Below are 26,620 nucleotides of genomic sequence, written 5' to 3' on the forward strand. Positions count from 1 at the left end.
GCAGTCCTTTGAGATCTCTTAAAAGTCTTACTTACGAAGTCATTCAATACCCAGCAGTTGTGCTCTCCACTCTAAATCTCTTGCAGAATTTTGCAAAATGTTATGCAAAATAGTGTGTGCTTTTACTGATTTGTTGTCTTTTAAATTGTACAGAATAAATGCCATGGGAAAAGATGTATTCGTCATCTTCTATATTTTAATTATTTTTCAGTTGTCTGGTCCTACATTGAGCATCATTAGCTGAAAGCAAAATCAAAGACATTCCTTCCAGCTGATGAAGAGCTGGCTCTTCTCCATGGTCTTCACAGCCTCCATTTGAAGGCCAAACTTCTCAAGGTGAGCAAGGATCTCCTCTGTCTCCATACAGCAGGGTTAATAATTTCAAAGTAATCTCCCGAAATGAGTCTTTACCAACAAAAGCAGTATTTCTTGACTGAAATTCTGATGTTGCAGGAAGGTGAGAACTTCTCGAGGTGAGCAAGGATCTCCTCTGGCTCCATACAGCAGGGTTAATAATTCAAAGTAATCTCCTGAAATGAGTCTTTACCAACAAATGCAGTATTTCCTGACTGAAATTCTGATGTTGCAGGAAGGTGAGGAGCTCAGAATGCCCTGGGGATAAAAGGACTTTATTCCTCTGGGGATAAAGGACTTGTCCTTCCAGGCCTCTTGGTGAAGCCCTTCCCCTGAGGCAAGGGCTGCTACAGCTCATTCAGGAGGAGGCTACTGCCTAATTATTTGCTATCTATGGGACTTGGATGTGTGGTTCCTTTTTGCAAATGTTTCCCAGGGTTTTATTTAAATGTCAGATCACTGATAACAGAAGCAATGTAAGCCCAGGTACCTTCTTCTCCCTCCCCTCAGCTTGGGAACCATAAGCTGTGTCCTGTTTTTTTTCTCTCTTCTCTGTTGTCAGGACTGGGCAGAGATGTGTGATACCATTGATACTTGTCATTAGGGTGGAAATTCAGTTTTAAATCACACAAAGCTAAGGCAAATGATGAAGCATTTTCCAAAGTCTTGTTTCCGTGGTGGACTCTTGCATCAGTGCCTTTCAGTAACAAGAGTCACAGGGAGGTGAAAAGATTGATTTAGGGTCAAGCTACAGATAAGTAATACGCTGTTACTTATTCCTACAGGCATAAGGTGAAAACTACAAAGAAGGGTTTGATATGAAAATGTTTATTCATTTTTAAGAGAGGAGGCTACCTCTGGGAAGGGTGAGGCTGTGTATCCTCTGTTTTCAGTGTGAGGAAAGCATCAGGTAATTGCAGAAGGGCAGGGATTTGGTTGGTTTTGTTTTAATCCTGTCTCATTCAATGCACTTACCTGTAGTCAGGATGGGCACAAAAAGGAGTCACACCAGCTACCTTCAGTAGCCCTGGGCCTGCAGCAACCAGGGACACAATGCCCATAGATTTTAACACTGGGCGGGGTGGGGGAAGAATCTTTGGGGTGTTAACAATCCTCTAACATCAAAAAAGCATTCGCTGTGTGATTGAAGGAAGTCTTGTGTAAAGGGTGAACAATTCCCACCCACTCAATCAGGATCTCACCAACATGGTGGATATGCCCCGTGGCTCTGAGCAGTCAAAAAAATTGGGGAGGGGGAAATGATATGTCTTCTTACCTATAAGGATGGAAAAAAGACCACAAGCCAGTTTTGAAAATACCATTTCCTTTCCAAGTCAACTATAATCACCTTCTTTGCAAGGAGAAGACAGCTGAAATGTAATCTGTCCATTAGAAATGGCAACCTTGAAGAGCTCGAGCAATGAAAAAGTATCCAGGGAAGGACTGGACCATGTTGTGTAAGCAGCTGGGTATCTGTGACAGCTGGTTCCACATTGCTGAAAGGTGCTAGTTGTGAGGGACAGAGTGGCTCACGGGGCTGGCTCTGCTGCCCGGACCAGTGGTCAGGGAAAGTCACAGCTGTTTCTCAGTGATTTCATAGCTTTTATGAAGTGTGCCAGGCACAAACTACTTCCCATGGGATAAATGTCTATGAGGCAAAATCTACCACCAATGGCACCGAGTGACGCGTTAGCCAAGGGCAGGCATGGCATCAGGATTATGCTGGTTTGACCCTGTAACACTTGTTCCACCACAGAATCATAGAATGGTTAGAGTTGGAAGGGACCTTAAAGATCATCCAGTTCCAACCCCCCTGCCATGGGCAGGGACACCTCCCACCAGACCAGGTTGCTCCAAGCCCCATCCAGCCTGGCCTTGAACCCCTCCAGGGGTGGGGCAGCCACAGCTTCTCTGGGCAACCTGTTCCAGTGTCTCACCACCCTCACAGGAAAGCATTTCTTCCTAATATCTAATCTAAATCTCCCCTCTTTCAGTTTAAAACCATTACCTCTCATCCTATCGCTCCACTCCCTGATCAAAAGTCCCTCCCCATCTCTCCTGTAGCCCCTTTAGGGACTGGAAGAGGCTCTAAGGTCTTCTCAGAGCCTTCTCTTCTCTCAGGCTGAACAACCCCAACTCTTTCAGCCTGTCTTCATAGCAGAGCATAGCTCCAGCCCTCTGAGCATCTTCCTGGTCCATCATACAGCTGAGGCTCATTGAAAAATGCCTTCAGCCGATGGAGGGAGTGCCCAGGATGCTTCTGAGTGGCCATCCCTGAAGGTACACGTTGTGCCAAGCACAGTGCCACCAGCCATGCAAGGGTAGTGACAATCCTGTACCCTGTCCCCTCCTTAACCCCAGGGTTTGGGGGATGACTTTGTCTTTTGCCTTGTGTCCCTAACCAGTACGGCTTGCGCCGGGGGGGGCTGGTATTTAGCGAGTGGAAGAGCAGTTTAACACACCTCCCTTCACGCTGCCCCCCCTTGTTTTGGTGTACCTGCCTGTTAACGTGCCATATTACACCCAGGCCCCCAGCCAACCTTTGCAGCTCAGAACCACTTCTCACTGAACTTGACATGGGGTAAAAAATGGTTCAACCCAAGGCTGGCATTCCCCTGACTTGGCCTCTGTAAGCGTTTTTAATTAACAGCTATCAACTCTTGTGTATTAGGCGCCATTAGCAACATTGACTGAACGAATCCATTGAACCTTTAGGTAAGGCTGTCCAGATCTTTCATTTCTTAATTAACCTCAGCGGTTAACCTCAGCAGGTATCATTTAGTAGTGCTCAATTGAACGTTTGCAATTGTAGCTTGACAGAAGTTTTGAGTTCAGAATTATACTGTTTATTATTTTTTTTTCAAGTTGCTAAATAAGAACAGTTTTGGTTTATGTTATGGTACAGCCCAGTTGCCTGTTGCCCTACATATTATGCAAACAAATACCTAGGGTAATATAAACCCAGACATATTAAAAAAAAATTATCGAGTACTGGATGGAGAAAAGGGGAATAAGTCTTTGAATTTTTCAAATTTCTTTTTTGTTTTTTTTGTTTTTTTTTTTGTCCTTACACAGAACAAAGCAATGTTTTAGGCTTGCAAAATTTTTCATGAAAGGGATTTCATTTTTCCATCTGTTCTTCCTGATACATCTTAAGGATATCTTGATTTTCATTAACTGTTTAATATCAGATCCCTGAGGTGGTGGAAAAAAGCAAAGAAATCAAACCAGTAATATTGGTAATTGTTTTTCAGATGGCTGTGTTAGCATTCCAGCCATTCCCTTTATGCAGCAGGGTAGTAAATAAAATGACCTTTGAATGAAGAGCTGGTTTTATGAAAACCATTAATTGCTGATGCAAAAGGTGCATGGGATTTAGGCTTAGCCAGGAAGGCAATAAAAATCCTTTACAATTAATTTTTAATTTTTAAGTTTATACTTCCCCGAGTCTATAAAAATGCAACATCCTTAATTGTTTTTCCATGTCTTGTGTAAAACACAACATATTGCATTTTTTAAAAAAAGCCTTTTTCTTTTTTTCTTTTTTCAATAATACTTTTTAATTCCCCCTCTTGCTCCCTTCCCTCCCCCCCCCAGTTAATATTCATATATAGAGCACAGAAATGGGAAGGTCTGGATTTGATCTCAGACTGGTATAAACTGGGAGTTAATCCATGGAATTGCGTGTAGACAATGTGAGAAAATGGTTGGGAGATCAGAGTTAAGGCTTCTGTTTCTAGGAAGACTCACCAAAGAGCATATAGCTGGCTATATTCCTGGAGAGATGCTTCAGAGCTTTTCACATGCTTATTTTGATCATTTATTTTTTAAAAATACACTGACGTGAAAAAAAAAAAGTTGAAAAAAAAGATGTTTCTAATTCTAGTTGTTTCAAGCGGTATCTTAAGGTTGAGTACAAAACAAACCATACATAAATAGTAGAAAACAGTCGCATCTTGTTGCCATGACAATGCCCTACTTATAACACATTAAGCTGATTCATGTCTTTTCTCACCTCACTGTTAATAAATTATGGTGGCTGATGAGAATTAAGCCAGCTGGAAGAGCTAGTGAATGTAAGCAGCAAATTAATTTGCCACTTAATCGTGGTGTCCTTTAGGGGAATTACCCTCTACATAGCAAATAATACCTTACTGTATGTAAAATGGTAGGAATAAGTTGAAATAGCTAATCTTTGTTGTCTTTGTAATACTCACATCCCCTGGTTTATTGCTGTACCAGCACGAGCTGGCACATCCCCGCTCCTGCTGGGGGCAGTGGCACTGATTTCAGTAAATGGTGGATGAGCATTGCATAGGCTCCTCTGCTCCATCAGCAAAGATCTTTAAAACACTGATTCCTCAAGTTTGGGTTGTGTTTTGTCACATAAAGTGTAGGATATTTGGCCAACAGTGGCAGAAGCCTGTCACCTTTATGTGGAACTGGTGCACCACGGCTACGCCTGTTGAGTTACAGTAGGGACCATCATTACTTGGCCAATACTTGAATAAGGTTTATGCAGGACAAAGAGTTTGGGTGAAAGTGGGCGCTGGTAAACAGCAATCAGAATTTAAACTTCTTAATGTATATTCACAGTGGAAAAGATTCCATCCTTTTTCTGTAGGGAGAGGTTCAGCAGTGGCAATGGTAGAACTGCATAAAAACTGTATAGCTCATAATAGCAGCCTTTAACAGAAACCAGCCGTACTTCATTCAAACCTTTGTCTCTATACTCACTTGAAGTCAATAAACTCTAACAGCTGGAGCTGGAGCTCTGTATTGGAGGACTTTCTGAGTCACAAGCATAAGGCCCTTGAAAAATAGCAAATGCCTGCTCTTGGGACCTGAAATCTGAGAAATGCTAACTAAATTCTACTTATAAATATTCCGTGATCTTCAAGTATTTGCTCAAGTGCGGGAGTTTGATTGCTTTCCTTATATATTTTCTCTGCTGACTTTTTGCAGTATTCTTCAATGCTGTCAGTTTTCTCTCAGCTGTAAATCAAAGGCAAATTTTCTTTGGCCTTGCACTTTGGTTTGAGTTAACTAAAGCAACATTACCTGAGCAGTATCACCTGAGGAAGCCAAGTCAAACAGTCACTCAGAACAGCTTGGCTAAGCTAAGCCCTCCTCCTTTTGATTCCTAATTTCATCCATTTCTTTCAATGACATGAAAAATCACTGTAGGCTGGCACCCGCTCAGCTGTCAAAATGCTGTTGAAATAGACTTTCATTTTGTCAGAAAAGTTTCCACTAGGCAATGGCATATTGTTCTGAAGGTAAGGATGTTTACAGACTTTCCAGCAATTCTTACTGCGTTGGAGATGTCTTCAGTAACAGCTTTCCAGTGAATAATACGATGGTAATGAACAAGCTCTGCACATCCAGGCTTAACAGCAACTTAACAGATCCATGATATCCCTTGGTTATGAGAGCTGCAACACCCCTTGTCCTTCTCTTTATAGAAGGTGTACCACTTATAAACACTGTCCAGAAGTTACAGCTACGTATTGTTTTCTTCAAGTCTATGTCATAAATAAATTCTTAAAATTGCCTTGGGGCTCGAAATTCTTAAGAGCAAATAGCTCCTAAAAGCCCTGACATGACTCCCTTAGGCTACAGACAGCAATGAAGAACTGAGTGAAGCCTTCATTGTCATAACTCCCTTCGAGTGCTCTGGAAAATGCAACCAACTTCCCCATGTTCTCCCGAAGCTCCTCTTAGAGTCATCTGGTGCAGGGCATTGTCATCTTAGGTGGGTTGAGTTTACCGAATACAACGTTCTCACAGGGGTATAAAATATTTGTGCTCTTCAGCTTGCAACTGTAGTGAGCTGTAGTGAGCTCGCTGTTGTCAGATGGTTTTCTCTGAAAGCAGTCTCCAGGGTTGTCACAGAGTTTTGTCAGTGTTTGCCTTTTGATGGTGCTGCAAATGCAGGCTCGTCTCCCAGTCGTGCTGTTTTACTCTTCCGCAAGAGCAATAATTTGCAAAGATGCCCTTTGCCCTCAGATGAGGTATCAGGTTTGGATCCTGTCTTTATTGCTGACCATTTCTCTTCTGTAGAGGAAGGTGAGGGGACACCGAGGGAGAAGGAATTAGCCCTGGTCTGGAATCCCTCATTCTTCATACCCAGCATCCACGTGAGATGGAAAAAAGCATCAGCTTTTCCTGCTCCTTATCGGTCCCTTCTGTTTCTGCAGTCTTCCTTAGCAAAGCTCAGCCAAGAGGATGCCAAACATACCTACTCCTGGCACCCCCTTGCCCCCACTACGTTAATTCAGACTAGGAGAAAGGAAAGAGAGAAGCTCCAAGCCCTAGCTCTCCTCAGTTAAATGATGCTTGGGGTGCATATTGGTTTTTCCCTTCACAATGCTCAGAAACAGCTTCAGGCTGGATATTAGGAAAAATTTTTTCACCAAAAGGGTTATCAGCCATTGGAATGGGCTGCCCAGGGAGGGGGTTGAGGCACCATCCCTGGAGGTGTTCAAAAGACAGGTTGATGTAGTGCTGGGAGGTATGGTTTAGTGATGATGCTCCTTGTTTGTTGTGTGGGTGTCTATTTTTGTCAGTTAGGTTGACGGTTGGACAAGATGATCTTTAAGGTCCCTTCCAACCTAGAAGATTCTGTGATTCTGTGATTCTGTGAAACCAGATCTCCCCTGCCTTACCTGTACCTACACATACACTCAAACCGGGGTATAGTATATAGTTACTTTATGGGTTTTGTCCATAAATTTTTGAATATGCTCTCTAAGAGGCTTTTGGAGAAGATCCACTGGATTATACTGGGAATCTGAAGAGGTGATTCCCTCCCCCCCCAAAAAAAAATATTTTGTTTTCATCATGAGATAATAGCTGTGCTTTGTTTTGGGTAGGAGCATTGGCAGCACAGCTGGAGAGCCGGAGCGTGCAGCTGCGGCGCTCTATAGAGCTGACGGCTCCATGGGGATAGATCCCGCCGGCATCAATAGGCTTGGCCTCTTAGTGTCTAGACACTCCTACCCATCCTTTCACAGCAGGAAAATAGCCTAAATGATTATATGGATTTAGCAATTCAAAAGCCTGTCTGTGCGCCACATCCAAAGGCTTTTGAGCTTGCGAGGAAGACGCGTGCATGCATTGGGAATTCTTGCTTTATTCTATATGCCATCCTAAACTCTGTCTTCTTCAATTTCTGTGATGTTCCTGTGCCCATCAGCTCCATAGCAGTGGTAACGCCGCTTTCCTTTTATTCCGCACCAGCAGACTGGATCCTGGTGAAGAGGGTGGACTGCTCTAAAATGCCTTTTTTCTGTCTTTATTCTACAAGATTTGGGGAGATCATAGTTATTGGAGCAAGAAGTATCAGCAGCTTTAAGTCCACAAAGCTGAAATTCCTACACTTCTTGTAATTTCAAGGCCCAACACAAAATTTCACGCTGAAGATTTTTACCAAAGGTGAATTTATTGCCAGTTATTCTGGTTGCCTTCTTTGTATTGCAGGAAAAATAACACATTTGAGTGCTGCAGGAATATTGCGTTGAGATACGCCTTAGAGTTTCTGAAAATTGCAAGAACCCACATGAATTTCCAGCCTCTTAAACATGGCCTTGCAGTGGGTATTTGGGAAACTATGAAATAACCTGTACCCTGTTTTTATTCTTCCCTCTCCTGTTTTGCTTTGTGACACAAGTCTTAACGATCTGAGGTGGCACTGCATGTGAAATCAAACCCCAAAAAATCTCACAGAAGACAAGTGAGTGCCACCCCTTCTCCCCTACTACCACCATCCACCCTGCCCTGCCAGAGCATCAGCTGCTGCACATTGGCTTTAAAATCACTCTCTCCCCGTGCAGCTGAGCAGATTTATATCAGCTGACTGACTCCCTTGTGCAGCTTGGGGTGTGAGTGAAGGCCTGTGGATTTCAAGGGCTGGAGCTGAGGAAAGGTGGTAAGCTGTTTCTGTGTCTCTTTTGATCATTTTCACTGCTAAAAAAATATAAATGAGAGGAGGTTTTGGTTACTTATTCTTGGGTTAGTTCTAAAGCAGGTACTGGGTAGCTACTGAGAAAGAGGATGTGCTGGCAAAGGTCTGTGCAGCTTCTGCTGGATCCCTTTTATGGTGTGGTGGAAAAAGTAATGGCAAAGAGGGCTTCTCAATGTGAATGGATTGTGTTTCAGAGCAGATATATTTTCTTCTGCATGTCCTGGGGGAAAAAAACCCAACCAACAAACCCAACCACCCAACCAAAAAACTAGCCTGTATGTATAAAGGATCACAACTTCCAAAATCTGCCATTACCTTCCTGCCGGTGTTTCTTCTGTGTGTCCTGGGCAAAAAAAAAAACAAACAACAAACCCAACCACCCAACCAAGTGGTCCAAACCCAACCAATACATACCCAGTCTGTATGTATAAAGGATCACAACTTCCAAAACCACCCAACCAAAAAACTAGCCTGTATGTATAAAGGATCACAACTTCCAAAATCTGCCATTACCTTCCTGCTGGCGCGAAGAACTCTGTTGGTTTGAATAAAGATGTGTCTCAATGTGTGCTGGATGTACAGGAAGCATTTCCTACCCTCCTGCAAGCTCTTGTGTGTATGTGCCTCTGAAAGAGGGAGGTTCTGGGCTGAGTGTCTTTATAGATCAGCTTGCAATCTTCTCTGTCTGTTTCAGTAAACAGTGGATGGAAATCATGAAAGGCAAAGAAAAAAAATCAATGCATCCAGTTGAATGACACTTGCATGTTGGATGTACAGGAAGCATTTCCTACCCTCCTGCAAGCTCTTGTGTGTATGTGCCTCTGAAAGAGGGAGGCTCTGGGCTGAGAGTCTTTATAGATCAGCTTGCAATCTTCTCTGTCTGTTTCAGTAAACAGTGGATGGAAATCATGAAAGGCAAAGAAAAAAAATCAATGCATCCAGTTGAATGACACTTAACACAAGGATTTCTGACTTGTAGAGCCTCCTTCTAAAAAGCATTTTATAGATAAAAGCTTTTTTTTTTTTTTTCTGGGTTATTCTAGTTCATCTTCATGATAATGATTCTTTCCTTCAGTTCCCGTTTTATGTACTGCTAGTTTAAATTAAAATGAAACAGTTTTGTACTTTAAGATTGCAGAATCAGATTTGCAGCTGCTGTATTTTGGCTTTTCCTCATTTCCTCCAATACAGCTCTGCACAGTGGTAACAGCTTAGGGTCTGACTTCCCTTGAAGGAAATTTCATCTTAAAAACCCCACAAAACTGTGAGTCTAAACACAGCAGCAAAATGCTCACTGGGGGCTTTGTTGCCAGGTAATTGCAACACCCTGTGCTATTAATGCAACTTAAAATAACCTCTGAGTGGTTGTGTTGTCAAAATAATGCAGAAGGAAAACCAGTTTCCAGCCAGCTTTTCATCTGCAGAAACAGCTGAGCTCAAAATTACCAAACTGAGATGTTTTAACTCAATACAAGCAGTGATTTTATCTGAACGTGCCAATATTATACACCAGTGTCAGGATATGAATGATAATCATACTATTTTAAAAAGTCTTAGCGCTTCTGATGACTTGTTTCCTGAGACACAGTATTGGGGAGGTCTAGCAGCTATTTTCAGATACAAGCAGTCTGGTTGAAGTTGTTTGCTTCAGCCCTTAGAACAAACAGTCTTAAAATTCCCTAATTTTGTGTGTAGCTAGTGTTGGAAGAAGATGTTGCTGACAAGCAACTGGTAGCGCAGCCACTGTATCAACAAGTGTCTGGTCTTGCCTCCCAAGAAATAAGTGATGTCTTCTCTTTGGTGGTTAAAAACGAACTCAAATCTCATGCTTTCCCACACTTTGATGTCTTGTGTGGTGGAGAATCTCTTACCAGGGCAATTTATGGTCCCCTTAAGAGTTTCTTAGCCTTCACTCTCATTTATCTACAGTCGTATGTCATATGGGTGGCAATCACAGCCATGCCTTACTTTGTAGGAAGCGTGCTAGGAAAGTGTGTCATTTCTATCTAAATGTGAGAGGACATTACCAGATGATGACCTCAAGATGATAACCCTCAAGGGTTACAAGAATTCCAGATCCATGCTACTTTGCAATGGTTTTGTGTGGAGACTGCATGGCACTTCTTTTTTTCATCTTTCAAGATTTTTACGCTAAAGGTAGCTGCATCAAGGTAGGGAGTCTGGAGAACGTCAAAAGCCGTGCAGAGCGAACTGTGGCTTCACTCTTTCTTTTCCAGTTTTTTGGGGGGGAGGGTAGTGTCTTTCATCCTGCAGAGCAGGGGAAACATAACACGAGGCAGAATCCGAGGCCAAAGGCATCGCTAGAATAACTGTAATTAATATCAAGCCTGGCATTTGGCCTTTGGTGAATAACCCTGTTCCTCGAGCCTCCTAAGGCGGACTCTGCCCTTTGGTAAGCCAGCAGCAGAGAGGGGGTGTACAGCTGGTGACAGCAGCGTGTACCAGCAGCTTCTTGGCTCTGTTCATTACTGCTTGTCTCGCCGGAGATCCCAAATGGGCCAGCCCCGGGCGCTGGGCTTGATTTCAATAGCACCGTTACCTAGAAACTAAGTCCCGTCTCTTCCTTCCGCCGCTCGCTGACTAAAGGCTTCAGGGTGAAAGTTTTGCATGTATTTAAAGAAGGAAACACACACAAAAAAAAGAGAACTGGAAGGGACCCAGGTTGGGTAACGTTTCCAGACCACTGGTAGTGCTGTTAACTGGCCTGCAACATACAGGGGCCCCCAAAATCTCCGCTCGAGCAAACATAGGCGCTGCAAGACACTGGTAGGTGGTATTTTAAACTCAGCGCTGCCTCGTGTGTCTTGCTTGTCCTCTCTGGCAATAAAACACATACTGAAAGATGAGACCTAAAGGTCTCCTTCCCTGATCTGAATTGGTGGCAGAATGCTGTCATTGACTTGCTCCTGTGACAAACTCTGCGCGGTGGCTGACAGCCAGGCAGCCCAGTGCTATTTGCCTTTTTGTTGTCAGCGGCAGTGTTAACTCTTAATGAACACAAAAAAGCATATATTCTGTCAGTATCCACAGAGCTGTTACTGCTGTGGATTGAGACAGTATCTCTGTATATGATACCTATTGCTACTAACAATCCTGGCTGTGCTTCAGCTCTTTTAATTAAGAAAATCAGGATATTTATTCTGCCAGTATGCACAGAGCTGTTACTTACTGCTGTGGGTTGAGACAGTATCTCTGTATATGATACCTATTGCTACTAACAATCCTGGCTGTGCTTCAGCTCTTTTAATTAAGAAAATCAGGGTATTATCTATTGTCTGTCAGGCAGGTTTGGCGAACAATTTCCCGTCTGCTTAGCATTAAACTTGAAGCTTAAACAGAATTTTGAGGAATTAAAAGGATGCAGGTCAGCAGCAAAACTTTTAGCAGGACTTTTTCTTACAGACCTAAGGTGTTTGCTGTGCTTCTTCCAGCTTAAAAGTAGATTGGTGTAGTGGGCTGACCCTGGCTGGACTCCAGGTGCCCACCAAAGCTGCTCTATTGCTCCCCTTCTCAACTGGACAGGGGAGAGAAAATATAATGAAAGGCTCGTGGATCAAAATAACAGGGAGAGATTGCTCACCAGTTACTTTCATGGGCAAAACAGACTTGACTTGGGGAAAATTAATTATTACAAATCCAATTGGAGTAGGGTAATGAGAAATAAAAACTGAATCTTAAAACACCTTCTCCTCACCCCTCTCTTCTTCCTGGGTTCAGCTTCACTCACAATTTTCTCTACCTCCTCCCTACTCTGGTGTGGGGTCCTCCACATGCTGCAGGTGGATATCTGCTCCACCATTAACCTCTATGGGCTGCAGGGGATAGCCTTACCATGGTCTTCACCACGGGCTGCAGGGGAATCTCTGTTCCTGTGCCTGGAGCACCTCCTGCCCCTCCTTCTTCACTGACCTTGGTGTCTGCAGGGCTGTTGCTCTCGCATATTCTCACTCCTCTCTTCTGGCTGCTGCCACCCAGGTTGGTTTTTTTTCTCTCCTCTTAAATATGTTATCATAGAGGTACTACCACCATGGCTGATGGGCTTGGCCTTGGCTGGTCCACCTTGGGGCCAGCTGGCTTTGGCTTAGGATGGGGGATGCTTCTAGCAGCTTCTTGGAGAAACTACCCTTGTAGCCCCTACATTACCAAAACCTTGCCATGCAAACCCAATACAACTGGTAAACAGTAGTGATTGTGATTACTTTAAACAATGCCATTTATAGGTCTGGTTGTTTTGGGGAAGGAGGGACAGCTTTGGTACCTCAAGCACACTCTTTGCTGCAATACTGCAATACATTGCTGTTCAGAAACTCAAGACAAAACAACCTTTCTTAGAATAAGCTCTCATAGAAGGCATTCCACCAGTCTGACCTATCTTGTGCTCTATTAAGTTACAGGGATGGGCTCCCAGTGGTTAACATTGATCGATAAGTATTTTCCATGCAGTACTTGAGCTGCTGTTGGCTGTCGTGGTGCCCATGTTCCTTGGACTCCCACCATTTATTTTCCAATAACTGTGTTAATTTATGTGTGCATTTTGAACAACTTGGTATGCTGGGCACAATTTAACATGGCTTAATTCAGTCTTCAGCTGGCCTATTGCTCAGTTTTTTCCTGTTATTAGAAAATCCCAGCAAATTCTTTTCTTCCCTATGTCAGTGCATCTTTTGCATGCCCTAAGTTATCCAGAAACCATCTGAGAAATCTGAATTCAAAGAAACGCAGTTTGAGATCTGTGTGCTAGAAGCTTTGTTCTGCAACCACGAGGGCTAAAAACTTACCTTTTAGATGAAAACTGGACTTTTTTGGATCATCACTTCAAACCACCAAACACTGCAAGATGCGTAATATAATTGTGAGAGATGTCAGTTCTTCTAGTATTCTCCCAAACTATGTTTTTACAGCACACACACACACCCCCTGCACTTTTTGCTGGGGGTTTTGCTTTTTGATTTATTCAAGCCAATCTTTTTTTTTTTTAATCTGTTGCTTTTGAACACAGCACATATGTGCAACCTATGACCACTGTAAATTTCATGAGGAATTGGGAATAAATATTTCCGTACTTAGCAAGAACTCTGTTGTATCAACACCTCACCTCCCTTCCCTGGGGCTGTATGATCTCTCCCAAATCCTCGCTGCGTGCAGCTGATCCAAATGCTCCGTAATCCTTCTGATGCAGTTGGGTTCATTTTGAATTGGCAAAGCATTTTGTGTGCTTTCAACTTCCATACTGCACACCACACCTGTAGGGGGGCTGCTAATCTAATTTTGATTCACAGTGGTGGCAACAAGCAGGTCGCTTATGGAGTTAATGTCAGCTGCTCCACTAATTACTGTAGGAAAGTGATCCCATCATCCCGGATGAAAATGCCAAACTCCAGCCTACAAAGCACTTTCAGTGCACTAATTCTGTTGATGCTCCATTACTGCTTCATTTCAGTTGTGTAGTCCATCTCCCAAAGTGAGGTAGTAAATCCCCAGCCAATTCCAGAGCTGGGAAAATGTAGGCACAAACCCATTATAGACAGTGTTATTGGGCATTGTTTTCTCTTGGGGTTGGTTTGTTTCTTGAAGTTTATTTAGACAGATCTGCTTTGGTAACTCTTAGCTTACAGTAGCCTTAATCATCCACTCTACTTTGGAGGGAGTTGTATGCCAAAACAAAACCTCTGTGGGTGTAGAGCTGATATCTCTGCTCCTTAGATACTGAAATATAAAATGACAATGTAAGGCTACCCTAGTCCAATACCTTAAAAATGACCAGGGTCTCAGAAAAGATGACAGTGGCAGGCTGTACCAATAACCTCAAACACAGAAGCAGAGAAACATCTTGAAACATCTGGGTAGGTATCCTTGGGCTTGAGGTTTTGCAGCCTTCTCTTTGCATGAAAAGCTCCACTACAGACTCAGCCCATGAGAAGTAACTTGAGCAACAGTAAATGTCATGAGAATAAGAGGCATAATTCTATGCTGTCTTCTACACAAGGTCTCCACTACAGACATAGGTATGTGCAAAGTGTCTTATCTTCTGAAGTTTGGAAGGGTTTAATTTTCTTTCCCTTGAAGTAAGTGAGGATCCTCACACTGGCATCTTTAGTTTCCTTAGACTTCTTCCAATCATCTTCACTGTCATTTCTCAGGTAGCCCAGATACCTGTCTCCTTTAAGATATACAAATTATTTCAGAATTTATTGATGCGCAAAATGCTTTGGAAGAGCAAAAGAAAATGCATGGTGGTGGGAGTTGCTGGCTGGCTTGGGAAGGACCTGTATGTTCCAGAAGAGATCTGTTAGCCGTTACAGGTTAATAAAGATGCTGAGGTGTCTGAGCTTCCTCTGGGCCATCCCTGGTCACTTCTTGGCTGAACTGCAGAGGCGCTTGAAAAACTTCATAAAAGTTGTAAGTGAAAGGCAGTATGGAATCTGTGGAGCTGTTACCTTCTCAGCTACAGAACCAGCAGCACTGAGGCTGTCGGGCAGCTGAAGCTTGTTGTGGCAAGTGGGACAGCAAGGTCTGGATGGTGGTGGCTTTTGCAGGAGCATCCAGTGACTGTTACCCCAGCACCCTCACCAGAAATTCTCTCTGTGCCCCACCTCCAGGATCTCTGTTAGCCCAAATTACCTTGTACTGCATCTTACGGAGTTCATGCCTAACTGTTCTCTCTGGGCTGCTTTTATCTTTCTGTTCCTGTTATTTTAAATATGTGAACCATATAAAAATGTAGTAAATCATGATATCACGACTAAATCCTATTGCATATCCTACAGTGAGCAGAATCTATAGCTTAAAGCACACTTATTCCACATATACAGCAATGTTTCTTCAGCCTTTTTAAAGTTTTAAAACTTCTGCTATGAACTTAAAACACAACCAAACACCCAAATCCTCCTGCTTCTAAAAAGAGGTGAAATATTAAAAAGCTGCTGCCTGTTTTGTCAATGCTTAGGAACCAGTGAAGTGAATGGTTATAGATGAGGTTGGAATGTAGCCTTAATAGTAAGACGTGCTGCCAGTATACGCTATCGTACTATGAAATGGGTATATTTACACAGATATAGTTAAAACACCTCATGTGAGAAGGCGAGTTAGTGTCAGAATAAATACTGAGATATGGTCTGAAGGCGTGAATGTGGCTCATATATAATCCAGTATTGCAAGATAACACAAGGTGTTGACTGTCTCCCGTAACGCAGAGTGTGATTAATGCATTCTTGGAAAGAGAGATGCCGTTTTCTCACATGGAATGATCACCATGACAAATATATTTGTACGAGCCCAGCTGATGACATACCTTTGAAGAGATGAGTCTAACATTGAGAGTGTGGCACGAAGCTGTGCCCCCTCCTGCCGGACAAGGGCTCGTCCCTTTATTTCCCACTGTTTCATGAGCCTGCCTTGGCTCAGCTCCACTTGCTGCCAGCTCTGCCTTCTGGCAGATGGCTGATTACCATAATGAGGAGCCAGCCCATGGTGGCTGCTGTGTCCATATCCTGGCGTAACCAAGCGTGGTGTAGCTGTAGGTAAGCAAGTGAAAGCGGTGTTTGATCTTCCTGCCGTCACTGGGGTTGACCTTTCAAAAGGAAAACTGGTGGTGTCAACTTGGAGCAGATGGTGAACAGGAGCTTGGTTAAAACATCTGCACTGTTGTGTTTAAAGAGTCCCATCAGGCTCTTTGTGGGCTGGAGCCATGTATCCCCATTTCTCCTTGTTCAAAAGATGAGCTGCTGCTAAGGTGAGGCACTGGAAGAGGTTGCCCAGAGAAGCTGTGGCTGCCCCATCCCTGGAGGGGTTCAAGACCAGGCTGGATGGGGCTTGGAGCAACCTGGTCTGGTGGGAGGTGTCCCTGCCCATGGCAGGGGGTTGGAACTGGATGATCTTTAAGGCCCCTTCCAACCTGAACCATTCTAGGATTCTGTGATTCTATGATGATTCATGCACATGTGATGTGGGGTGGAAAATGTGACTCTGCTTCCACTTAAGAAATGGTCAGCGTTGCTTTGTGACTTCCTGAACTTAACAAACACTATAGGTAAAATATAGACTACGTATTCCATAACATGGTGTGCGCTTTGGCGTTGTGGGTGGCCAAATCATCCAGCAAAAACTGAAATGTTCAAAGCGTGGTGATCATCGGGGGTCCTTTGGATGAACTCAGGCAAGGTGTTGCATGTCTGGCTGCAGGACAACTGCAAATGAGAGTTTGACAAACCCACATTTGTCCAGTTATTCTCGTGAGCCTCTTAAATCCTTTGCATTGCATTTAACTTGGTATTTAACAAATTCAACCTGATGGAAGAATCAAACGCATTAGTTCACCTCCTCCCTCCAGAAAATGAAGTAGAAGATGTTTTTACAGAAAATGGGTGTCACTGTAGGATGTATTGGGAAATCTGGACGTATTACTCCTGCCAGAGTATGAAACTGTTGCTCTGAAAATTGCTGTAACGACCACTAAGTCACCTGTACCTGTCCATAGGCATTTCTGTGTGTGGCTGAGATGGGTCCTGGCTGCATCATGGACCAGTTGAATAAATGGTGGCAGGGTTGAATTAGGCAGGAGATGGGACTTTCTCTGCTCTGAAGGGAATGGACTGGGAGGGCCAGTGGAGACCTCCATCACCAGAAGTGACAAAAGGAGTGTTTAGATGGGTTTGGGGGGACAGACTGAAACCAGTGGGAAGTTTTAATTGGTGCAGAGGGTCTTGTGTTGCTGGGGGGACTGAGATGAGAGAAAAGCTGTGTGCTAATGGCTGCCCTGCTCAACATTTTTCAATCCTGTGAATTACCAGGGACTTAGGATGTTTATATTTCTACTAGCACTCCCTGAGCTTGCACTGGTCTTGGTTTGATTCGGGTTGTGTGTTCCTCTGCACCTAATGTACCGCTCCTGAAGCGCCAACCCTCTTTCAGCCACCTCGGTTGCTTTGGATTATCACTTGTACCAGCATTTGTGCATCCTCCAGCTTTTCCTGGTCATCTGCCAGATTGCTGGTAATCCTGACTCCTGTGCAAACAAGAGTGCCTCTTGGCTGTTTGTGTGGTGGGCCTGGCTTGACCAGGATGCACACTTAACATCGGCCTGTGTACACAACAGTATTGGCAATGCCTTATGGGAGCACCAGGCTCTCTGTGGGGTACGGTTTTTCTGCCTGCAAATTTTAATAGGTATGTCTTAGGGGGGTAGCTGGAAGAGACCCCCGTTTCAGCCACAGAGAGGACTTTAGGTCTGGACTATCTCCATCTGAGGAAAGCGGTGACAGACAGGCTTGTCAGTAAGAAGTGTCCTGACAGGGCCAGGGGTGGCAAGAGCTGTTATTACACAGAATTGTAGGTGTTGGAAGGGACCTTCAGAGATAATCTAGTCCAAACCCCCTGCCAAAGCAGGGTCACCCAGAGCAGGATGGACAGGCCTGCATCCAGGTGGGCTTTGAATGTCTCCAGAGAAGGAGACTCCACACCCTCTATAGGCAGCCTCTTCCAGGGCTCTGCCACCCTCAAAGTAAAGAAGCTTTTCCTCATGTTGGGATGGAATTTCCCATGTTCCAGCTTGTGCCTGTTGCCCCTTGTCCTGTCACCAGGCACCACTGAGAAGAGCCTGACTCCATCCTCTTGACATCCCCCTTTTAGATATTTATGAGCACTGATGATGTTCTCTTTGTCTCCTCTTCTCTAGGCTGAACAGACCCAGGTCTCTCAGCCTTTCCTCATCAGAGAGGTGCTCTGTTCCTTTGATCATCTTTGTAGCCTCCACTGGACACTTTGCAGTAGTTCCCTGTCCGTCTTGAACTGGAGGGCCCAGAACTGGGCACAGTTATTCCTCCCAGCAGAACATGCTAGAGGCTGAGGAGAAGCCAACAGAAAGCCCAAGGTAGCTGTGATCACCCCTAACTTCTAGCTGGTTGTTTTATTTCTCAAGTAATGTAAGGAGTCCATATTTATCTGTGATATCTACGCAGCATCTTTGTATGTTTCATTATGGCAACCTAAAGTGACATACGGAGGTACCCCTTTGTCCCTTCCCCTGGATATAATGAGACATTAAAGATGGCAAATATACCTAACAAGTGTTTCTTCCCTTTGGCTCCCTGGCACTAGCCCAGATCAAATATACCTGTGGTTGTAAAAATATGAATGAAAAGGAACTTAACAGTGCACAGTGACAGTAAGTGAAGTGCTGAATTAACTCCGTGAAGAGTAGGATAAAGAATGAGTGACTGTTTCGGGTACAGCACTGTCATCTGCAGCAGTGGGAATGGGATTGCTATGAAGTTGATTCATGGAGTGAATCACACATCCCCAGAGACGTAGGTGGATCCATCCTGACGGATGGCATGAGCATCCATGGCAATTCATTCTCTTTGGAGTCTCTGAGCCTTGCTCCCATAGTGAAAGCGCCTTCCTCGTGCCTGATGGTGCTTCTGCTGCCTTCAGCTCAAGCAGGGGACAGTGTGGGTACCCTGAGAAGCAGCAGGGTGAGCAAGGGACTTTGCATGTCCCCAAGCCTGCACCCACCCTGCTGTGTTCCCCCCACAGCACCCATCTGCCCTGTATTTGCTGTTCTCTGCTCCTTCTGGCATTGCTTGGGTCCTTCACGCTAGTGGGGTGTCTGGCCCCTAAAACTTCAAGCTTTAAAAGCTACTAGAAGACTTAAAGAGTGCCTTCCTCATGCCTGGTGGTGCTTCTGCTGCCTTCAGCTCAAGCAGGGGACAGTGTGGGTACCCTGAGAAGCAGCAAGGTGAGCAAGGGACTTTGTATGTCCCCAAGTCTGCACCCAACCTGCTGTGTTCCCCCCACAGCGCCCATCTGCCCCATATTTGCTGTTCTCTGCTCCTTCTGGCATTGCTTGGCTCCTTCACACTAGTGGGGTATCTGGCCCCTAAAACTTAAAGCTTTAAAAGCTACTAGAAGACTTAAAACCCAAGAACCCTGTGCTCACCAGACCACCTGCTTTTTCCTGTTTATTTCTCTGTCACCGGTTCTGTTGCCTGTATTTAGGAAAGAGCTATTTTGTGTCTTCAGCATTAATTGGGCCTGTTAAACACGGCTCTCCTCTCACTCCATTAGCTCGACAAGTTCCTGTCCCTAAAAGGAGTTGGCCATAGCAGGATCCACTGGAGTGCAGACCCACCAGCAACAGGTACCACTGGGAGCTGCTGGCACTTGAAGTGATGCAGGCAGCTCTACGTGCCATACTTGGGAGTCATCACTCTTGCTAATCACTTTAAGGCATTCAGGCCGTTTGTGAGGTTTCATCTGATCACAAGGCAGGCTGTTATTAATCCCTTATCAATGTACTGCTTTTGATTGAAATCTGTCTTTCTCTTTCTCTTTTTTTTTTTTTTTTTCTTTACCCCCTCTCCTCCCCCCTGCCCCTTTTCCTTGCTGGACATAACAGACAATGGAAGGGACAGGGCCAAACTGCTCTTCTGCAGACAAGAAGCTAATTGTCTGAAAACAACACGTCATTCAAGGCCATGGGAGACTGAGGACAGTGGCAGGAGGATGAATATACAAAAGTGCCTACTGTTAAGGGCACAGCTTTAAGTGTTTAAATTCAAATCACATTCCCATTTGAGGTTCAAATTTATAGCAAGAACACACACACAAGGGTTTCAGTGTTTTATATAAAAATTTTGCCCAACTTCTCAGGGTATTCCTGATGGCAGCACATCAGAGCTGAGTGCAAGGGAGACTTGCTTTCCTTACAGTATGAAGCAAAAATATTGAAGTAGGTTATTTTGGTTTGGTTTGGTCTTATGTGCTCTGTGTTAGTAAATAGAGCAGCCTGTCATATCTAGGCTCTGGTTTGCCGATTGTGAGCTTAGTCCTTGGCTCGAGATGCTATTGTTCTTGGACCTTTGCCTTGAGCTGAAGGGCTCAGATGTGGGGAGGAAGACGAGGAACCGAGCTAAAAATAAAGTGAAACAAAATGCTGTTTATTGCTGGGGAGTAGATAATGCTTTCCTAGATGTCTCAGCAGTCCTGTCCTTGCAGGCAGCGTGGACTGGCACTGTTTGCTTTCACAATATATTCACAGATATTTATGCAAGGTGGATATCTGTATCCCCCACTGCCTTTCGAATATTTCTCTCTGTGTGTGCTTTAACTGTGTTTGCCTGTGCCTGTCACAGCAACAGAAAGAGAAATGGGCTCTGCTTTCCATTGTGTGTCAAGCAAACAACATTTGCATATCAGATGTAAGAGGCAGGTCAAGTTCCTTCACTCCTTCATGTCCCTCAGTGTGGCCCCCCAGTACCTGCTCCTGCCATGGCCCTGAACCCATGGGAGATGCCAAGAGCCACACAGTCTTTTAGATAAAGCCTGGCACACAATGCCTCTGTGCACACATGGAAGAAATTCTTTGCTGTGAGGGTGGTGAGGCACTGGAAGAGGTTGCCCAGAGAAGCTGGGGCTGCCCCATCCCTGCAGGGGTTCAAGGCCAGGCTGGATGGGGCTTGGAGCAACCTGCTCTGGGGGGAGGGATCCCTGCCCCATGGCAGGGGGGTTGGAACTGGATGATCTTTGTGGTCCCTTCCAACCCAAACCATTCTATGATTCTATGCTCTGCCCAGAACAATACCTGAACCAAAAGCACTCTGAGTCCATTCATTTACCCATCTCTGTGACCAGGTGTCCCACAGAGCACTGGAGGCTGCAGGTGTAAGTTGGTGAAGGAGGTATTTCTGCACCAAGGGCTACAGCACTTGCTGCAACAAGACTTCGTGCACTCAGGAGCTGAGTAGATGGTAGAACACTTATGGGAACACTGAGAATATCCCCAATTACATCAGATGAGCTGTAAACTGGATGGTGAGGCAACTGCTGCTAGTCAGGATTTAGAAGAAAGCTGCTTTTGGACAGGACTTGCCCGTTTTTGGGCGTGGAGTACGTGCCTCTAAACCCTTTGCTATTGAAACCTTGTTGGTGCTGGGTACTAGAATACAAGCATACAATTCACTCGGTGCACAAATTACCCTGTTTGAATGTAGATGTTAGAGAGGTAGAGGTAAAATATGCAGACATTGAAATATTTCCCAAGAAAATCATTTGGCTGAGGTTATCTTTGTATATCAACATCCACTGTCACACAGATAAACAGTGGCTCAAGGAAAGATCAGAGGCCACATCCTCTGCCTCTCCAGCCACGCTTCTCTTGCACTAAGAAAACATTCCTGCAGCTCTACAAGCTCAAAGAAATGGATAAAGAGTTTCTGCCAGTGATGGGGTTTTCGTCAGATTGTTGTGAATAGTTTATATGCAGTATCAAGAGCATGAAGTGCTCGATTTCTGAAATATTTGAACAAGCAGAACTCCCAAATCATGTAAATTTTGCATTTAGTGTCTCAAGAATGAGGCACGGTGCATTTTTAGACATTTGAGAGACCTATTAATAATAATATTTCCCTCTGTGAGTAAGACACAGAGCATGGACGATGCCTCTGGGGTCCTTTCCCAACATGTACTGCTTGTGCTCATGAAGTGGGCCACATGCTGTCTCCCGAGGATCCAACTAGGGTATCTGCACGGAAGGTTTCCAGGTCTGGCATTTTGAGTTTGGATATATTATTAGCACATCCTGTTTCTTCTTTTAGGCCAGTTAATTGAGGAGCTGCGGCAAAAGCTGCCTTTTCCTAAATGCCCAAAACCTCAGAGGTCCCTTTCCCTTTGCAGCAGTAATTGATAACGTGTGGTCAGATTGCCTCAGAGAGCAGCGTGTTATTAAAAATCGTGCTCTCAAGTAGTGGTTTTGTGAGCTGGAGCGACGGCAAAGGGCAGACAGGCACGTCCCTTGTGTGGAAACTTCAGCCTGGGCACGACTGTCCTGCTGCTAAATGCAGCTGGTTTGTGTTCATGTGTGTCCTTCAAGTGTCTCACTCTAAAGGTCTCCTCATGACCAGGAGAAGGGCATGTGCACACAAAGCAGTGGATAATTTTCTTCCTGTGTGGGTGGTTGCTTTAAGAAAAGATATAATCTCTTCTTACAAACTTTGTCTCAGTTAGTGGGGAAAGCAGAACAGTAGTTCTGCTGTGCAAGTGAGTAAAGTGCAGGAATCTGCATCCCAGTTCCATGTCTGTGCCTTACCTTTCTAAGAAATGGGTGGTAGAAAAAAAAAAGACCTCTGAAGCAAGCCCTAACATGACTTTTTTTTTTTTTTCAACAGTTAAGGCATTTTATTTCTCTCTTTCTGGTGCATTTGGTGCCTCACTGATTACTAAACCTTAAACCACTTTCCTTCCTTCAGCTACTGGGTGTTTCAGCTGTTCTAATAGCAGCAAAGAGCTTCTGGCCAGGTGGGATTCCCATGCTGGCTCCTTCCCTGAACTGCTGGAAATACAAGTTGTTTGTTGTAAAATAACAGTGGTTGCACATAGAATCACAGAATGGTTTGGGTTGGAAGGGACCTGAAAGATCATCCAGTTCCAACCCCCCTGCCATGGGCAGGGACACCTCCCACCAGACCAGGTTGCTCCAAGCCCCATCCAGCCTGGCCTTGAACCCCTCCTGGGATGGGGCAGCCACAGCTTCTCTGGGCAACCTGTTCCAGTGTCTCACCACCCTCACAGCAAAGAATTTCTTCCTAAAGAAAGGGCCTGGGACAGCTCTCCAAAGACTCATCTAGACATAGGATGAGGATGTGGCTCATGCCCCAGCTTTCCTCACTGCTGCTGTCAAGTTGAAGTACCTCGTTCTTCCACCCTACCACTACAAGAGAGGTGGTTTCTGGTTAGTCCTATCCTTGTCATTTGAGGGTTTTGAGGGGGAAAGAAAATAATACACAAAGCTGGCAGCAAGGCAGGCTGGCAGTGCCATCTGTGCGTGCCACCCCTCACCAGCTGGGATCTACACTACAGTCTGCAGCCACCGACTGCTGGAGATGCTTGTGAGCTCCAGCTTCAGTATTAAGGGGAGCAAGTTACTGTTGGAAGGAAAAATCCCTGCATAAAACCAACCTCAAAACCAAAATGGGAATGAGGGTGGCACCTGGAAGCGTGTGCTGGGAAGAGTGAGCTGTACACAAAACATGCAAGTTGAACGGGTTGAAGTCAGCAGCACTGCTGTGTTTGTGCCAGCTGAAGGTCTTGCCTTACCCGCTCAAAATGCAGGGACAGATCCATCCAGCTCAAAGTCTGCAAGACGTAACTCTTGGCAGGGGGAAAAAGACAGACAAGTGGGCTTCATTCCTTCCATGAAGTAGCTCACTGGCTTCCTTGCACCCCTGGAGGTACAGCATGAGTGAAGCTGGTTCCTTTGCTTAAAGTCTTCACGTTACCATCAAGATTGTCATAAATCCCAGCGTCAAATTAAACGTTGTGATGCTCTTATTCCAATCCTGTCTCCTCCAAGTGGCGGTTCATTTAAAAAGAAAAAAAATTTTGTCATCATTTTCTTTGCTCACCTTTCTCACAAGGAATCAAATCCTATTTAAAAAGAAAAAAAAAATTTGTCATCATTCTCCTTGCTCACCTTTCTCACAAGGAATCAAATCCGTCTCCTTCCTCCGGTTTTATTACTGAGCGCCACTACAGAAGGTGATTAAGAGGGTTTTTTTAAACTGGCAGCTACAGAAGTTCTGCTTTTATTGCACAAAATGTGTGATAGATATCGAGAACGCTTTCAACCAGTTGTTTGATTTGTGGGCACAACTAATGTAATAACATCTTTGCAAATTACATTAATTATGACTTTCCCTTGTGTTATGGAAACAGTAAGAAGAGGTTTTTTAGAATATAACAGCAGCAATTTCTCATGTCCCATACTTTGCAGTGTTCAAACTAATTATCACGTCAGTAAAAACATGAAAAACAGTTTCACTGCTACAGTCATTACTGAGAGTACATGGTTGTAGTTGTTGAAAATGTGCTATCTACAGTAACACACATCTTAGCAAATGCCAGAAGAATTTACTTAAAACAATCTTGTATTTTTCAAGCAACCACAGCATTACTAATAACCACAGCAGCGACGAACAAGTGCACTTACTTCTGTGGTCATGGCTTAAATTCTGCTTTCGAGATGAATATCTGAATTTGCTCATGTTGATTGATACAGATTTAAAAGCTGTATTGTCATAAATGTGAGTAGGGTTTGGCTTAGCAGCTGGGAAAACATACTTAAAGCTGAGGAGAAATTAATATGAATAAGAGGATGTGTGAGGAGCTGTCTAATGCTGCCAGGAGCAGAAAGATCAGGTTCCTTCAGTTAATACAAACAGTACATTTGCATCCACATCTTAAGACAGGGACCCAGGAGTGACTGAAGGCTACTGTAAAGATGTTTTTGTTGGTAGGATTTTGTCAGCAAAGGCTGCTGTGGAGAGAGCGCTTATCACGATAAAACTAATCTCCTTCCTGGAGAGCTAAATCCCCCAATCAATGTAATTAATATGGTGAAAAGGCTCTGCTGCTGCTGTGAGTTGTGCATGTGCTGGGGGCTGTTTTGCCAGCGTTGCTTCACCGGTGGGAGAGCGTTTTTCTTGCCCTTGTAGCTCCTTGCAGGAGTCTGGCACCACGTCTGCTCAGTCACCCTGAGACCTGGGGAGGGATTTGAGGGACAGAGACAACCAGCAAAGTGCTCGTGGTGAGGGCACCAAGTGGTGTGTTGCACCACAGGATGTCTGTTTGTCATCGATGGGGTAGGTTTTAGCCCTTCAGCCTGAAGTTCTTGCCTAGGAACAAGAAAGGCAGGTTCTTGGTCTTCTTTTTTACTGATTTCACCACTACTTTAACCCGGCATCATCTGCCACCAAGAGAGGCAGCCCCACTGCCCTCCTGCCCCTGGACCCTGTGTTTCACATCAGTGGAATGTTCAAGTCTACACAGAACTTGATCTTGATCAAAGATGGTGATTTGCCCTCAACCTTTAGTTAGGCTGAGTATCCCATGGAGCTCCTCGCTGCGTTAAATTCATCCTAAGACACTTCAGAACAGGGGAAGCCCCACCAAGCGGGGCTCTGCCGAGCCCTGTTGTCCAGCCCTCTGCCACATGCTCCACCAAAGATTGGTTTCAAGTGTGGCTTTGACCACGGATGGAAGTCTTCACCAGAGCAGCCTGAAAGTGGCTGGGTGGAGCGGCTGTTTTTAGTTCTAAAACTTAATGAAACGCTGCCACACAGGTGTTTCGGGAGTCCTGCTGCCCTCCCAAATACTTCATAAAATTCCTAAGTGATCCTCAGGCTTGTTTTGGTTCAATTCTCATGGGAAAAGCTTACCCTTTCAGTTTCTTGTAACTCGAACACTGGCAGCCGGCACCATGTTGTACAAGACAAGAGAGCAGGAAAATTCAGAAGAAGTGTAATGGAGGATGTCCCCCCTCAAGGGTAATCTGAAAGCAGCCCTAAGTGACAAAATCATGGGACTTGCATCAGCATTTTCTAGATCTAAAAAATGAAGCTAACTTACACCGATGACTAAATTGTGTTAAGTCTAATTGTCAAGTTTCCATTTGCCATCACACTCAGCATCTTGGATTGGGATGTGTGATATCCGCTGGAGATGGGGGACCCATCTAACTCCCAGCAAAGGTCAGCCTTATTTTGCTTTGTGTCCCCGTCTGTCATTTCAGGGTGGCTCTTATGGGGGTGTAGGTGAGGTGGTGGTGGCACAGTGATGCTGCCATCCTCCGCCGCGCTGTGGGGTGAAGGCAGGCCTGATGCACATCCATGGTGTTGACATTACGTCTGATTTGTCACACACAACTCACCCTGCCCATCCTCGCATCAAAATCATCCCTCAGAGTGATGTTTCTGGACTCCTTATTTAATTTTATCATCCATGGAAGGGGTAGACACTGGAAGTCGGGAGGCAGATGCGTGGCTGATACAAACACAAATCCTTCTAAGGAGCTCAGTGGAGCCAAACTAGTTACATTGGCAGAAAAAATGTCCCTTTCTTCCCAGGTCAGAAACTGGGACCTGGGAATCAGTGTGGCTCACCCTCATCCAGCCTGAGTGCTGCAGTTTGCTCCCAGAAACACAATTTCTATATTTTTTCAGAAAGGGACAGTGAGGGCGCTTGGCCCAAGGGAAGAGCTCAGAAGCCACAAAGAGGAATGATAACTGCTCTAGGGGGACCTGCTTTGGCAGGGGTATTTTTTCAGAAAGGGATAGTGAAGGCGCTTGGCCCAAGGGAAGAGCTCAGGAGCTTGAGCACCACAAAGAGGAATGATTACCTGCTCTAGGGGGACCTGTTTTGGCAGAGGGGTTGGACTAGATGGTCTCCAGAAGTCTCTTCCAACCCCATATCATTCTGCGATTCTATGAATGGTGTTCGTTAGCCACC

At 44.7% G+C, this 26,620-nt stretch overlaps 1 protein-coding gene across 2 annotated transcripts in view; it reads left to right on the forward strand.

The window, feature by feature from the left end:
• FOXN2 (forkhead box N2) overlaps positions 1–26,620 on the forward strand; it is an 85,973-nt gene that overhangs the window by 15,322 nt on the left and 44,031 nt on the right. For both annotated transcript variants that reach the window (XM_014962351.1, XM_014962352.1), the window contains exon 2: positions 212–336. The gene's annotated coding sequence lies outside the window, so the exon portion shown is untranslated. The remainder of the gene's footprint in view (positions 1–211; positions 337–26,620) is intronic.

The sequence above is a fragment of the Calidris pugnax genome, unplaced genomic scaffold (genome assembly GCF_001431845.1).
Source record: "Calidris pugnax isolate Ruff unplaced genomic scaffold, ASM143184v1 scaffold147, whole genome shotgun sequence".
Lineage (NCBI taxonomy): Eukaryota > Metazoa > Chordata > Aves > Charadriiformes > Scolopacidae > Calidris > Calidris pugnax.